This window comes from Macaca fascicularis, chromosome 7 (genome assembly GCF_037993035.2).
Source record: "Macaca fascicularis isolate 582-1 chromosome 7, T2T-MFA8v1.1".
Lineage (NCBI taxonomy): Eukaryota > Metazoa > Chordata > Mammalia > Primates > Cercopithecidae > Macaca > Macaca fascicularis.
This window is the reverse complement of record NC_088381.1, coordinates 144197882-144207352: the sequence shown is the minus strand read 5'-3', so window position 1 is coordinate 144207352 and position 9471 is coordinate 144197882. Positions and strand designations below refer to the sequence as shown.

Sequence of the window (9471 nt, the reverse complement as noted above, 5' to 3'; positions counted from 1 at the left end):
ATTCTTTTATTAGTCATCTGCATCTTACTGCTAGTCTTCGCTTCCTCTTTTTAGAATAAAAAATGAAAACAGATTAAATGTCATATTCTGACAATGATTGTTTTCAAACACCCAGGCTAGGAAAGGAGAGGTGACAGAGAGAACACTAGAGAGAGAGAACAGAGCCATGGGCCATGGAGACAAAAAGGGAAAACTGTCCCTGCATGGGGCGGGGGGCACAAGGGAGGGTCCCAGGGTGGACGGATCTGCACAGTGACCACATAGGCTCAGCTCAAGGCTGAATGCTTATGTTCTAAAGCTTTTTGTTGGGAGCAATTTACAACCATTCAGAAATCAGACTGGAGAAGCTATGTGGAGAGGAGAAAGTAAATTACACCATAAACAGAAATATTCACAGGGCAAAGAAAGTGCAGACAGACACCCAAAGATCATATACTCAGCGTTGTCCACATTGGAGAAGAAACTGCAGGGTCTGTTGAGAAGGTATACACCCTTTGGCGGGTCTCACATGAAGACGCTTGCCTCTCCAGAAAATCACCCTAAGGCTAGTGTGGGCAGGCTGCAAGGAGATCATGGGGGAAGGTGAGAGGAGGTGAAGTAATTGTCAGAGAATGCCACAATCAGCCTGGCTGGAAGGAGGGCCTGACCACCTCAACTAGTGCTGACGTGGGTCACAAAACCACCTCAGAAGCAAAGGATAGTGAAGTTCAACCATCTGGTCAATGACCAGAGGACTCATTCAGCTAAAAGCACAGTGTCTGATCCGGTCTTAACTAGCCTTCACGTTTGGTCATTATATTAGTCCATTTTTACACTGTTAATAAAAACATACCCAAGACTGGGTAATTATAAAGAAAAAGAGATTTAATGGATTCACAGTTCCACATGGCTGGGGAAGACTCACAATCATGGCAGAAAGCAAAGGAGAAGCAAAGGCATGTCTTACATGGCAGCAGGCAAGAGAACTTGTCCAGGTGAACTCCCATTTGTAAAACCATCAGATCTCATGAGACTTATTCGAGTTAAGTCTACCACAAAAATAGTATGGGGAAAACTGTCCCCATGATTCAATTATCTCCACCTGGCCCCACCCTTAACACATGGAAATTATTACAATTCGAGGTGAGATTTGGGTAGGGACACAGCCAAACCATATCAGTCATTCAATTCAATATAGTTTAGTGAATGTCTACTGTATTCATTTTTTTTTTCTTTTCTTTTTCTTTTTTTTTTTCTTTTTTGAGATGGAGTTTCACTCTCGTTGCCCAGGCTGGAGTGCAATGGTGCGATCTTGGCTCACCGTAACTTCCACCTCCCGGGGTTCAAGCATTTCTCCTGCCTCAGCCTCCCAAGTAGCTGGGATTACAGGCATGCACCACCACACCCTGCTAATTTTGTATTTTCAGTAGAGACGCAGTTTCTCCATGTTGGCCAGGCTGGTCTCGAACTCCCGACCTCAGGTGATCTGCCAGCCTCGGCCTCCCAAAGTGCTGGGATTACAGGCATGAGCCATCACTTCCTGCCTACTTTATTCATTTTCTGTGCTGCTTAACTACCCACCACAAACTTAGCAGTTCTAAATAACACACACTCATTATCTATAGTTTCTGCAGGTCAGAAGTTTACACACAGCTTGGCTGGCTTCTCTGCTGAAGGGTTTTACCAGCTGCTATCCAGGTGACAGCTGGGGCTGCAATCTCATCAGAGGCTCAACTGATGAAAGATCTGCTCCAAGCTTCTTCAGGTTGTTGGCAGAATTTATTTCCTTGTGGCCGTCAGACTGAGGGTTTCAGTTTCTTGCTGAAGTCTACCCTCAGCTCTTAGAGACTGCTGACAGTTCCTTGCCACATGGGCTTCTCCAACATGGTCATTTATTTCATGGAAGCTTGTTCCTTCAAAGCCAGCAACAGGGAGAGGGAGAAAGAGAGAGTGATAACAAGACAGACTCCTCTGTAACATAACCATGGGCATGACATCTCATCACCTTTGCCACATCCTATTGGCCAGAAGCAAGCCACAGCCAAGGGAAGGGGATTACACAAAGCTGTAGACTCCAAGAGGCAGCAATCATGGGACATCTTGAAATCTGTCTGCCACACCTGCTGTTTTAGGCACCAGAGGTACAACAGTGAACATTAAGCCATGTCTTACACGAAAGCAGCTGGAGAGAAAGAGACAGAGAAAGAAACCATAGATTAAAGAATTAAGGACATCTATTACATTAAAAGACTTATCTATGAATCTCCATGAATCTCAATATCTGGTCCTCATTGGGATCCTAATTTATTTTTTATTTTTTAGAGACAGGTTCTTGCTCTGTTGCCCAGGTTGGAGTGCAGTGGCACAATCAGAGCTCATTGCAGCCTCAAATTCCTGGGTTCAAGTGATCCTCCTGCCTCAGCCTCCTAAGTACCTAGGACCGCAGGTGTGTCCACTGTGCCTGGCTAACTTTTCCTTTTTCTTATTTTTGTAGAGAGGAGGTCTTGCTATGTTACCTAGACTAGTCTCAAACTCCTGTCCTCAAGTGATCCTCCTGCCTTGGCCTCCCGAAGTGGTGGGATTACAGACATGAGCCACAACACCTGGCCTGGACCCTAATTGTTTTTAATGTAAAAAAAAAAAACCCTGTTATTTACGAAACAATTGGAAATTTAAATACTAACTGGGTCTATGATGACATTAAGGACTTATCATTAATTTTTAAAGTATGATCATTGTGTTTGTGAATGTTTAATGAAGAGTCCGTATCTTTCAGAAATTCATACTGAAATACTACAAATAAAATGATGTGTCCAGGAGATTTTCTTCAAAAACACTATGACAGTGGGAGAAGAAAGTGGGGCTACAGATGAGGTAGAATTCCCAGGAGCTGATCGATGGTTGTGGAGCTGGGATGATGGGCATGTGGGAATTCATCAAACTATTCTATCAGCTTTTATGGGTGTTCAAGATTCTCCACAAGAAAATCTTTAAAGATGGGCAAGTATTTGCCCTCATTTGTAATCAGAAATGCAAATGAAAATTATTTGAAACCACCCCTTTGTATCTATCAAATTGCTAGAATTTTTTAAAAAATGGCAATGCCCATTGCACGTGAGGGAGTGATAAAACGGATGCTCTGATACCTGCTGGGTGGGAGTGGAGAGGAATGGAAGACAAATTGGTCTAGTCTTGGGAAGCATCTTGGCAATATGAATCAACGATCTTTAAAATATTTATGTCCTTTGCTCCAATAATTCCACTTCCGATGATACCCTAAAAATTAACCCTCCAAATGGAAAATGCTTCTGCACAAAGATATTTGTCATAGGCTGTGTAGTAAAGAATCCACCTTACCCAAAAAGCAGTCTGGCCTTTGTTCTCTGCTGCAGGAAGGTGAGCTTTGGGCCCTTGGCATGTCCTGCCTGATAAGAGTGCCTTTGTTTGCCTGGGGCCTTGGCCACTGGACAGTTTCACAGTGATTTATGATGGGGACATTGGGCCATGCAGTATCCATTTTACCTCTGGAGAGGCTGGAGACTAAAGATCAGCTGCACGGGCAGTCAACTGTGGAGCCCCAACAAAATCTCAGGATGCCAAGACTCGAGTGAGCTTCCCTGGTTGCCAATATTCTGTGTGCATTGTTACACATCAGTGCTGGAAAATGACACTGCCCAGCACTCCGTGGGTAAAGGACAACTGGAAACTCCATGCCTGCAACCTTCCTGGACTCTGCCAATTGCACCTCTTTCCTTGGCTGATTTTAATGTGTGCCCTTTAGCTGTAATAACCCATAACTGTGAGTACAACAGCTATCAGTGAGTTCTGTGAGTCTTTCTAGTGAATTATCAAAGCCCACAATGGTTTTTGGAACACCCCCGGACTTGCAATTGGTGTCAGAAGTGAGGGTGGTCTTGTGCACTGTGCTCCCGCTAACTTCGAGCAGAGTTATTTATAAAAGAAAAAAGGGCCGGGGGCAATGGCGGGCACCTGTAATCCAAACTACTCATGAGGCTGAGGCAGGAGAATTGCTTGAACCCGAGAGGCAGAGGTTGCCATGAGCTGAGATCGCACCATTGCACTCCAGCCTGGGCGGCAGAGTAAGACTCTGTCTCAAAAAAAAAAAAAAAAAAAAAAAAAAAAAGAAAAGGCCTGGGAACAACTGCAATGTTCAATAAGAGGAACACTGTGTGTTTGATACAGCCATTAAATATAGCACTTATAAAAATATATACTAACATGAAAGCCTGGTGTGGTGGCTCATGCCTGTAATCTCAGCATTTTGGGAGGCTGAGGAAGGAGGATCGCTTGAGGCCAAGAGTTCGAGACCAGCCTAGGCAACATGATGAGACCCCATTGCTACAAAAAATACAAAAATTAGCCTAGGGTGGTGGCACACGCCTATAGTCCCAGCTACTTGGGGGGCTGAAGCAGGAAGATTGCTTGACCTGGGAGGTGGAGGCTGTAGTGAGATGTGTTTGCCCCACTGCACTCTATCCTGGGTGACAAAGTGAGACCCTGTTATATATATATTTATGTGGGAGGATGGCTACATAACACATCAAACACAAAATGTTGGAGGCATAGTATCATTACTATATACATGTAGAATTCAAAACACATGTAGAATAACATCCACAGAAATTATAACAAAATGCAAATGAGTATCTGTTTGGGGGTGGTAATACATATGATTTTATTTTTGCATTTTCTACTTCTGTATATTTTTCAAATGGTCTACAATATGCTGATACACGTAGCTTAGTTTGATAACCAGAGGAGTGTGTGTGTGTGTGTGTGTGTCTGTGTGTGTCTGTGTGTCTGTGTGTGTGTCTGTAGTTTCTAATTTTAGCCATACTAGGGGCGATTCCATAGCATAAAGAAAGATGGTTCATGACTAGGAACTCCTCAAAACCTCAAATCTGACTCTGTCACTAAAAATGTCACCAAAAGGAAAGAAAGGGAGATGGGATGTAAAGAAATCTAGGCAGCTGCAGAAGGAACTCTGATGGGCACCACTAAAAAGGGGGAAGGACAAATATAAAGGGTCGGAAGAAGAAACAGAAAGCAAGGGCCTACACAGAAGGTCACATGAAGCCCTGAGCCGGGCGCCAGGCAGCTCTAGGAAAGAGAGGGTTATGATGACGGATGATGTGAGTCGATAATGGGGGGCTTCAGCCTGGCAAACCCTTTGAATCACTCCCTGGTCAGTACCAACAGTGAGGGCTTCATTCCTTGAATCAGGCAAGGGGGTTTTGAGTTGATACCATGCCCAAAACACTTTCCTAAATATTGCCTTTATTCTCATGGGCTTCTGTTATTGGCAGAGTGGAATGTGAATTAATAAATAAGCTGACTTTTGGTTAAAGAGTGTCAGAAGTCCGAAGCCAGCAATGAGTTGAGACTTGCAAAAAGAGCCCAGGGCATCACAAATGGCTCCTGCTTTTTAAAGTTAAGTTTAGGGCAAGTATAAAAAAAGATAACACAGGCCACTATTTAGGATCAGTAGTGATTATCAGAAAGAAGGCAGAAGCCCTCCACCCTTAATTTACTTGTCGTTTCTGTCAAATAAAGTCTTTTACCATGAAATGGGTAATACAAATGTTGGTGAGGGAATTAAAGCTCCAAGAGGAGAGGTGATAAAAAGTGCTCCTGCTCTCTAGCCATGCTAATGAATTAAAGCTGCTTACCTCGATGAATTGCTTTCCAGATGCTGATAACCCTTGAAAATGGGACTGGTAAATTGTCAGTGATCTTGGAGGCAACCAAGAGAACAGAAGATTTTAGAAGATGAGGGTTGGTGCTCTTATAACAAACTACAGCCTAGACATAAAGCACTGCATTTTACTAAGTATTTTTACACAAATTCTTGTTTGTTCTTCCCAACAAACAAGTATAGTTGGGCCAAAGTATAGAGGATCAATGTGACCACAAGTGGTAAGGTCCCACCCAGAGGCTTGCAGGTCTGATCAGTGGGATCGATAAAATTATTCCATCCATTTTACAGTTGAGGAAGTTGAGGCCCAAGTTAGACTCACCAAAGGTCCCACCGAGAATTCATTCTGCAAATACAGGAGCTACTCATGACTGCCAAGCAAGAATCTCAGATCCTAAATAACCTCTGAGCATCTAGAAAACAAAATGGTGATCACAGTGATGCTGCATGGGTTCATTTACAACACACACACGCTACATCCAATTGACATCATTTCTGTCTTTGCCACATTAGACTCTTGGATGTGGTCCATCTGTATTTCAGCAAAGGTCTTCTTACTCCCCTTCTGTGTCAGCCACAAGGCTAGGCTGTCCCTTAATGGATGGTTGAAGCATGAGGTGCCCACCAGGAAACCAGGAGAGCTGTGTCAGTGAGGCTAACGTGAGTCAAGGCGGGCCGGCCTCAGAGCCTGGTTACTGTTGAAACCTGCACTTTGTTTTACATTGAGAGTTATATTGCTATAGGCAATAGACTATAACTCTCATACATTGAAGGGAAACTGGACTTACCTGGGAAAAGACTGGAGAATTCATAACACTGATGGGAAGGTGGAGGGTCCAGGCAAGGGTGGCCAGAACTGTCTTGTCAGGGCACTCTTGCTGGAATACATGCCTCTGAGTGTTGTCTCAGGGCAGGGGGGCTGTCCTTCTACCACCAAATCAAGATTGAAAGTTCAGGACAGTGAGTCCCACTGCGTAGCTTTAGAAATTGTGCCTACCTATCGAGCTTGGAGAAAGGAGGGAGAGAGATGTCATTAAACCTCATGACATGAGAGTGGAGGAAGGCAGATTCTCCAAAGAAAATCGGGGTTATTGCTGGAAATAAGGCAAGCGAGCCACCTTATTGACACTTACGCAGGGCCATAGAGGGCAGCTTCTTGGGAGAACGCACCTCTGTTTCCAGGGCCCGTGTTAACATGTGGAGGGACTACTGCGAGAAAAACACCAGAAAATAGATTTTGGTAAAGTATAAGAAAACACTTGCTAAGAGTTGAGCTTTCTGACAAACAGATGAGCAATTATAGGAGGCAGCAGTGATGTTCAGACAATCATTGGGTTTACCAGGAAAGTTGTAGTGAACTCATATATCAGATGGGGAATGGGGCTGGACCGCAGAGCAAAGTCCCTGTCAATTCTGAATTTCTGATTCTATCATGAAACAGTGAATGCATGGCCTGGTTCGACAGCATGAGCAGTATCTAGCATAAGAGGGAATATCAATCCTTTACAAAACTCAGAAATTAAAGTTCACTCACACCACTCCTAAGCTGCCATATTTCATCATCAGCCAAGCTCCTGACACAGGGGTTCAAAGAAATTAAAGTCTTGTTTTTCTTGATGCCCACGGAGAGTTTGCAGTCACCTGGCTGTGGGCTGCAGCCCTGTGGATGGAAAGCACGTCTGAGTCAGTGCCTCTGTCAGGAGACAGATGGAAGCGGCCACATGACCCCTGGTCCCACATCCATTCCACCAAATGGAGAGACATGACAAGCCTTTTATTTTCAGGACAAGGCGTCATTGATTATTCCCTGTTAATGCTTCCCTGTCGATGGCGGGCAGGGACTAGAGGGAAATGGAAGGATGTGATATCCGGGCCCCCCAAAGGGAAAATCAATGTGATATGGTTTGATATTTCATCCTAGGATAACCTCTTTCTCTGAGCTCCAACCCACAGGCCACTGTTTCTCTCCCCACCAACGCTACCAGACACTGTCACCTCCTCTCACAGTCATCGAAGGACACAGAGGGAGGAGACAGATGAGGAGTGGGCACCAAAAATGATTAAACTCTGCTTTTGTTTTCTTTTAGGAATGTATAGCAACAAAACAGTCTACGAGCTGTGCTGGGACTTCCTCAGCAGCATCAGATCAGAAGGGAAGAGTCTACTAAGTCAGCTGAAGAAACCCTTGTCTGACTTATTACAGATGCAACCCACAGAACACTAATCTCAAAGGACGACCTTGGAAAACCGACAACCTAGAAACTGCCTGCCCCCTGGCACAATGCGGAAAGTTACAAGTTGAGAGCAAGAGGCAAAGACTTGTAATGCAGGGAAGTGAGAGGGAGAAAGCAACCTCTTTCTTTGTGTACACACACGCCCACACACACGTGCGCACGCACACATACACACACACACATCAAACACCAAGTATTTATGTTCCCCCTCCCCCAAAAGAATCCAACATTCAAAACAAAACTCTCATGAATCTTGTATGTAACAGAAAGGGGAATTTTTGTTCCTTCTGGGGTTTCAGGGTAAAGAGGAAACACCACCACTTTATTATCTTTTAAATGGGGATGCAAAACAATAATATCCAGATACTTAAAGCTATGCTCACCCTTTGGTTCCAGACAAGGCATCTTGTTAGCATTTAACCTCATCAGCGCTGTAGCCACACAGATCCAGAAACTGTGTTAGTTTATTTTGTGCTGCTTAGTTTATTTTGCAGTGTTGCTTCTGGAAAGCTCCAGGTTGTTCACTGCTTTTTCTCTTTCACGTAGGAGTTGTGCTGGGAGAAATGAATAGTGGTTTTCCCTGCTTTCCTTGCTCCCTGGGGACAGGAATCAGGGACTGAGCCCTCTGCCTGGGAAAGGCTGAACCAGGTGAACTGCAACAGGCTTTTCCAACTCTGATTCTATGTAGGGTTCCTGTGGTACAGACTCATGGGGCTGAGCCAAGGAGTCTGTTTTCTGCCTGTTGGGGGAATTGGGCAACTCATGTTTTACATACCGATGCAGTGTGGATATCAATTCTACTGGAGTTCTTTTAAGTACTACTTTATCCAATGCATTCGTAAATGTATACGATTATATCTGTGTTACTCACAGGAGCTACTGTTTAATATCTTAAACTAAAAGCATGTGTCTTCACAGGAACATGATTCATTTCGGTTATGCAATTCACAAATAACCTGCAAGGATGCTGCCACTGAAGCTGTGGGTTGCAAACATCCTACACAGTGTTGCTGCACATCCCTGGATTCATCTCTCCACAGGGAATCAACTTCACACTTTGGGTTCTACCCCATCGACTGGTCACAGTCATTCCTGCCTGAGTCACTCTCCCCTGGACTCTGGTACACCATTAGTCTCATTTCCCTGCGGCCTGGGGTCTTTCCTCCACCCCACACTAGCCAGTGAGGGGCTCAGGTCTTTTGAGGTTAGGAGAAGAGGGAGAAACAAACACTGGCAAGCACTTAGTCCCACACCAGTGATATGGTATAGGAGGGTGAGTATCCTAATCAGAACAGATACTGGCCAAAAGACTCAGGGTCAGAATCCCAATGTGTCTGATGCTGTGGAAGTTTCTTTTCAAACAATGTGGAGAATATACATGGCCTGATAGCCTATTTGAAAAGAAAATGCCATGGGCCCTCAAGGATCCCCAAACTGCAGGAGGGTTGGAGCTCGCGGACAGTCCAGGAGGGAAGGACTCTGTGTAATACTTCCTGCTGAGGCTCTGGGCTTAAAGGGGAGCTGGGACTGCACATGCCCTCC

The 9471-nt window shown here is 44.6% G+C and overlaps 1 long non-coding RNA gene across 1 annotated transcript; it reads right to left on the bottom strand.

The window, feature by feature from the left end:
• Nucleotides 1-843: 843 nt before the first annotated feature.
• On the bottom strand, nt 844-7358 carry LOC141407314 (uncharacterized). The gene is made up of 6 exons (XR_012416019.1): nt 7230-7358; nt 6829-6904; nt 6484-6700; nt 6018-6108; nt 5670-5733; nt 844-2161 (listed from the first exon to the last, which is right to left on the bottom strand). It is a non-coding gene; the product is annotated as an uncharacterized lncRNA (long non-coding RNA).
• Nucleotides 7359-9471: the final 2113 nt, after the last annotated feature.